The following is a 7,824-nucleotide window of genomic DNA, read 5'->3' as shown; positions in this document are numbered from 1 at the left end:
AAGAATAACATCAAACTCGTCGAACGGCAAAAGCATCAAATCGGCCGGAAAACAGGATTCTCGGATTATTAGAGGGCATCTCTTACACACTTTATCAACAAGTACGCATTGACCCAAAGGGTTTGATACTCGAATTACGAGCTCAGTAGACTCAACAGGTAGAGTCTTACTGGTTGCTAAGGTTTCGCATACATATGAATGAGTAGAACCAGGGTCAATCAATGCAATCACATTAGTATCAAAGAGAGTGAAGGTACCAGTGATGACGTCGGGGGAGGATGCCTCCTCTCGTGCGCGAATGGCATATGCTCTAGCAGGAGTACGGTTCTCGGCTCGATCGGCCGTATCAGAGGCCCCCCTCTGACTACCACCCCTGCCTCCTAAAATTCTCGGTGGTCTACCTCTAGATGTCACTCCACTAGGTCTTGCACCTTGAATCTTATTCTTCTCATCCAGCTCCGTGCAATCTCTAATGAAGTGGTCCTTCGAACCGCATCCGTAACAGGCCCTGCTAGTAGACTTGCCCCAACATTCACCTAGGTGTCGTCTTCCACATTGGGGACATTCAGGTTTCTCATGACGATTATTGCCCACACTAGCTACCGAAGTAGCTCGGGAGCCCATCGATGGTCTTGCCCTGATGGAAATTCCCGCAGTCGCCCTCGACTTATTAATGTCCTCCCTGAACTTCTTTACAGCTGAGAACGGAGCTTTACCCGTCGATCTTTTACGATAATCTCTAGCTTCAAATTCAGCCTTCCTCTTCTCCTTTCCAAGTTCTTCCGCCTTGCAGGCTCGTTCGACTAGTGTTACGAATTCTTTTATTTCCAAAATACCCATTAGTAGCTTTAAATCTTCATTCAATCATTCCTCGAATCTTTTGCACATAGCAACCTCATCAGCTACACACTCCCGGGCATACCTACTGAGTCTTACGAATTCATGTTCGTATTCAGATACAGTCATACGGCCTTGCTTGAGTTCCAAGAACTCCTTACGCTTCTGATCAATGAACCGTTGGCTAATAAATTTCTTTCGGAATTCCGTTTGAAAGAAGTCCCAAGTTACTCGCTCGTTCGGGACTATGGAAATCAAGGTCCTCCACCAATAGTAGGCTGAGTCTCGCAACAAAGATACAGCACATTTTAGACATTCGTCAGGTGTGCATGACAATTCATCGAACACCCGAATGGTGTTATCAAGCCAGAACTCGGCCCTTTCGGCATCATCAGTTACTATGGCCTTGAACTCCTCGGCCCCACGCTTCCTAATCAAGTCTACAGGTGGCTTACTCAGCCTCACAGGATCAGCGACTGATGGCATTACAGGCTCTTGGGGTGGATTATTCAAATTTGGGAATTGTTGGACAGCCGGGTTGGTTCGGGCATATTGCGCGACCCACTCATTCATCATGGTAAAGAAGGCTTGTTTAGCCCCCTCACCTTGATTATTCGCAGATGACTGAGGTTCAACAGGCGGCGTCCCTTGTGCAGGAGCAGCCGCTACGCTCTCAACGTCATCCGCTAGGGTTCTTTCTACACCGGGATCCATTTACTAATCAAAACAAAAACATTTCAACCGTCAGAAGTCATCACCCTTTTAAACATTAACATTAAGGCATGTATAGCTAGACTCATACGTGCTATGGTAGTCCTAGAACCGACTAAACCATAGCCCTGATACCAATCAAATGTAACACCCCGAACCCAAAACCGACACCGGAGTCGAACACGAGGTGTTAACTGACTTTAACCCCTTATAAAATTTATTTTCCAGACACTGCCCAATCTGTGTACTAGTCGTTTTAAAAATCATATCTTGAGTTTCGTAACTCAAAAATCAGTTTGGTAATTTTTCCCAGAAACTAGACTCATGTGCCCATCTATGTATTTTTTTCTAGAATTTTTGGTTAGGCCAATTAGTACAGTTTATTAGTCAAAGTCTCCCATGTTGCAGGGGTCGACTACACTGACCTTTGCCCATTACGACTTGGATATCTCCCTGCACGGGGCTTCAATACTGATGCCGTTTGTTTCTATGAAAACTAGACTCAGAGAGGAATCTATACATATATGGTACGACCCCTAATTATCTCTGGTTAATTTATAATGAATTTCCAAAGTCGGAGAAGGGAATCCAGAAACCGTTCTGACCCTGTCCCACAAAAATCTGATTATCTCTTAATATACTGCCCATATGATCTTTTCGTTACTTCCTCATGAAAACATACTCATCGAGCTTCGATTACATAATTTATTCATCAATTAATTCCACTCCTACTATTTTTAGTGATTTTTCAATCTCATGACACTGCTGCTGCCAGCATCTGTTACAAAAGTAACTAGGTCCATTTCATGCCTACCCTTGATCCAACTCAATCGAACATTCGTGCCATTTTCGCATGGCTTAAAGTTTACATGCCAAAGTTCAAACACAACGTAATAGCTTATACATGCCAAAATGTTCTTCTAAGCCAACTAAGAAGAAAGTACCAAAACTTGCTATCCGGTGTGATGACTTCGATGACGGCCCGATCACGCAAAAAGAGATGTGTCCAAGAAACCTAGAATAGGTGACAAGGAAACACCGAGTGAGTTTATAACTCAGTAAGTCATAAGCTATGCACTACCATCCATCAATAACATTATCACAAGAGAAAACAAAATGGAACGAGGCTAATTACTCCATCCATTCCGAACCATACCATAGTTCCTCCAACCTATCGATTCAATTTCATATCAATTCATGCATTCACATTCCATATACTCATCAATAGGACATTGAAGCATTTTCATAAATCAATTTATTTTCGTTACAATCAAACGACTAAACGGCCTTTCACCCATCCTACGATAAATTTTATGTACGTGACTTCAAGTATAGTTGTCACATAGGTTCAAACTTATCGAGCTCAACACCAAGTATAAGCATAGCACCTATTAGCCATGTACTCAAGACACTTACCCGATCCGCTGTCCGCGATCGACTCAATAGTGTCGCACACATAGTGTCCATAATGATTCACGATTGTATATTGAGTCCGCACACTCAGTGCTATATAATCAACTCGCACACTTAGTGCTACGTAATCAAATCGCACACTTAGTGCTACATAGTCAAACTCGCACACTTAGTGCCGCACGGTCAATTCGCACACTTAGTGCATCATATTCATTTCGCACACTTAGTGCAACATAGTCAAATCGCACACTTAGTGCTGTACAATTTAATCCCGCGCACTTAGCGCCAATCTCATGGTCATAAATGGTTATACCCGCACGTTTAGTGCCGAGATCAACAACTCAGTACATCTTACCTCTTTTCTTTTCATTCAACAATTTCATCATCACATACGTACATGCATATATATATATGTATATTTATTCATTCCATTCAGCATCAATACATAAACATTATGACCATTTGAAATAATACCAACTACATGCTTAATGACTTACCTTGTGTTGGGTAAGACGGTTCCAACTCGACTACTCAGTGATCTTTTGTTTGCCTTTATCGGATCTAGTTCCCTTTTGCTCTTGAGCTTAAGTTCAACAAAATTTAAATAGTCATTAATCGACTATTCAAGTATTACTTTCAGAATAATATATATATTGATTTGACCTTCACACACATAGATTATAGTAAGCTTTATAATAGTCAATAAATAACTCATTGGCAAATTTTCATTAATGTTTACAACAAAATCACATATTCACTACGAGCTGTTTTCCTGAGCAGTAGTCGCTAAATTGTTTATAACTGGAGCTACAAAACTCCAAATCACTAGCCATTAATTTTCCCTGAATATAGACTTGTATATCTTCCATCCATAAAATTTTCAGAATTTTGGCTTGGCCAATCAATACCAGATTTTTCTTAAAGTTTCCCCTGTTTCACTGTTTGACTATTCTGACCACTCTTCACTACGAATCAAATTTCTCATTTTACAGAATTCAAATGTGTTGTATTTGATCTCATTTGAAACTAGACTCATTAAGGAGTCTAAGAATATAAATTTTATCTTATAATCATTTTTGTACAATTTATAATGATTTCCTAAAAACAGAACAGGGAATCTAGTAGTCATTTTGACTCAGCCCCACAATACTTCAAATATCTCAAGATCGGTAACTCTTTTGTTTTTATAGTTTCTTTTGTAAGAAAATAGACTCTTCAATCTTTAATGGCATAATTCACTCAGCTTCTAATTCAACTCCTACAAATTATGGCGATTTTCCAAAATCACCTTACTGCTGCTGTCCCCAAACAGATTATTACCAAATCAAATACTAACATTAGCATTTCACCTTAATAGCTAGCTTACCAAGCCTTAATTTAACATATTAATCTTTAACATATCTTTCACTTTTCATCAACAACTATCAAAAAGCTCAAGCACTCATCAATGGCAAAACACAAAATCATCATCAATCCACAAAATTGAACCATGGGTTTTTAGAACTCAAGTCAACTACTAAAACATGCATGCATCTCAAGAACAACATCAAACATACCTTAGTCTAGCAAACCACCATAGCCGATTTTCTCAAGCTCTTCCCCTTCCTTTCTTTCCTCTATTCGGCCAAAGGTGTTCAAGAATGAACACATTTTTTTTTGTTTTCTTTCCTCAACTCACGGCAACAAGGGGGGGTATGGATGAGACCATTTTTTTTTCATCACCCTTCCTTTTCATTGTTTAATTACCATGCTCTTTATTTTATTTTTCTTAGCATACATCACTAGCATAACATGTTGGTGACATGTTTCCACCCATAGCATGGCCAGCCACTATGCTTTAATTTGGCTAATTTGACATGCAAGGACAAACACTTTCCCACATATATTAATGGGCCACTTGAACACTTGCCTAGCATATTTCTAAATTGTCTCACATAAGTCCCTACTAATAAATTCCACATACACTGACCAAATTAAAGTATGGAACTATCACACAAGCATTTACGCACATCATAAACACAGAATATAATCTTTAATTATTTATAAGACTCGGTTTTGTGGTCCCGAAACCACTTCCCGACTAGGGTCAATTTTGGGCTGTCACACCCAATTTACAAATTTCACAATTTAATCCTTAATAAGCATTTTTATCAAAAACCACTTAATAAAATATGATAATCTATCAAAATATATTTATTTTTTCATCATCAAACAACAAAAAGCTTGAATATTCATCAATGGAATTTCACAAAATCATCATCAAATTCGAAAATTAAAGCATGGGCTAGCTAGAATACGCAGCAACGATCTCAAAAACGTAAAAACTATAAAAAATCGAGCAAAAAACATACCCAAATCAAGCTTCAAGAGTGCCGAATATGCAAAGCTCAAGAACCCTATTCTCTTTTCTAACTTTCAGTGAGAAGATGATGAATAATGATTATCATTTCTTTTGTTTTAATTTTATTAACTTATATTTCTAATTTACAAAATTAACCTTGGTTAAAACATTATAAAATCACATATATTAAGTCTTTTACCGTCCACTAACCTTAATAGTGACCTAATTTCATTTTAAGGACTTTAAAATTAATAAACCATAGCAAAAAAGTACTTTAAAAAATAGAAATCCACTTTTGCATTTTATGCGATTAAGTCCTTTTTATCAAATTAAGCACACAAACGGTAAAATTAAATCATGAATTTTTCACACATATCAAATAACATATTGTAAATACAAAAAATATTATTAAAATAATTTTATGACCTCAGATTTGTGGTTTCAAAACCATTGTTTTGATTTAGCTAAAATCGGGCTGTTACAGTTTGCCCATTCATTTGCGGATGATATGCCATGGCAATATTTTGTTTTACTCCGTACCTTTGCAAAGCGTTGGAAATGAGCTTGCAATCAAATTGAGACCCCTCATCTTTCATGATGTCTCGAGGCATACCAAATCTCGTAAAGATGTTCTTGTGGAGGAACTTCGTCAATGACTTGGTGTCATTGGTAGGTAGAGCTATGCCTTCTACCTATTTGGAGACATAATCTACTGCCACAAGTATGTATAAATTGCTGAACGAGGGTGGAAATGGACCCATAAAGTCTATCCCCCAAACATCGAACAACTCAATTTCCAAAATGTTTTGCTCGGACATTTCGTGTCTCTTGATAAGTTGCCTGTTCTCTAACAATGATTGCATGTCTTATAAAATTCATGGGAATCTTTGAACAAGTTCAGCCAATAGAACCCAAATTGGGGTACCTTTTTTTGCTGTTCTTACCCCCCAAAATTCCTTCCATACGGGGTTGAATAATAATGTTGCAATACGTCGCTCTTCTCTTCATTAAGAATACATCTTCGAATTATTTGATCAACACATTGCTTATATAGATAAGACTCATCCCAGTAGTAGAATCATACATGCAAGAATTCCTGTTTGCCTTAGCTATTCAGATCAGGTGGCAATAGTCCACTGACTAAGAAGTTTACGATATCGGCATACCAGGGCAATGCCATGCCAATTAACAACAGCTCATCTAGGAAGTCTTTCTTAATCAGCTTGATATTATCGTATTCATTGCCAAATTCTAATCTTGATAGATGATCTACCACTTGATTTTCGGTTCCCTTTCTATCTCGAATCTCCAAATCAAACTCTTGCAGCAAGAATTTCTATCGAATCAGTCTTGGCTTTGCATCTTTCTTGGTCACCAAATACTAAATGACAGAATGGTCTGTGTAAACTGTGACTTTGGTACCAACTAAGTATGAACGAAATTTATCGAATGTAAATACCACAACCAATAATTCCTTTTTGGTGGTGGTGTAATTAAAGTGTGCATCGTTAGGGTCCAGCTTGCATAATAGATCGCGTGAAATATCTTGTCTTTCCTTTGCCCAGACTGGTCCCACAGCGTAAATGCGAATTTGCAAGTGTACACGCTGAATCAAGTGATAAAGTAGTAAGTACATCATCTCCTTAGGGATCAGATGGGATTAGTTCAGTTAAGCTATTACAATAAACTATATGAATGAAGTTGTGGCGAAACAAAGTAACAATTTTTAGAGAAATAATCACTTATGCAATATTAAAATCAAATAACTAACTTAAAATGATGTGGCAAAGATACAAAGACAAAGTTGAAAGGATCTACGCTGTTGAATGGGAAGGTTGGGATTACTAAGATTCTTTCCTTATAACAGAATAGTGCCATGGAAAATCTTAACCAATCTATTATTTAGAATAAATATAAGGTAGTCTGCTTCTTCCGAGAGTCAAACTTTAAGCTACCCTACCTAAGCCTTTGAAGAAGGATACCCAACATTTTTTCTTCCTTTCCCTGTACAAAACGCAGCTCTATCTCTAGAGTGCTACGAGTATTCTACCAAATACTCACTTGTATCATTCGATCAAAATCCAACTTATCTAACCTTTTCAAAATTAAATCAAGTTTATGGAAATACCATACATTCATCTGTGTCTAGAGATTGCATGCATACATTTTAAAATAACTCAAATCGAATGAAACAGTAAATCTAATCAGGATAATGCCTTGGTCATTAAAGGAACTAAAGATTCATCAAGTAATCCCAACCCAGCGAGATTAACTCATGAGTTGGAAATTAAAATCCAAAATGAAAGTATCATTCAACATCATATGGCGACTGTTAAATTCATAGAAATCAATTAAGATAATGAAGGAAGAACTTTAGCAAGCTTTCGCCAATCTAGCCGTTAACTCTAATGCTGCAATATCTTGTGAAGCCTAGGGTTGAATGCTTCTCCATCTTTCTTGTGTTGCTGCTTTATTACTTAGTTGCTACCCTCTTCTTTGTGTCTCTGGATCGCCCACGAGAA

This window comes from Gossypium hirsutum, chromosome D12, assembly GCF_007990345.1.
Source record: "Gossypium hirsutum isolate 1008001.06 chromosome D12, Gossypium_hirsutum_v2.1, whole genome shotgun sequence".
Lineage (NCBI taxonomy): Eukaryota > Viridiplantae > Streptophyta > Magnoliopsida > Malvales > Malvaceae > Gossypium > Gossypium hirsutum.
The sequence above is the reverse complement of the archived record's forward strand: the minus strand, read 5'-3'. Positions refer to the sequence as shown.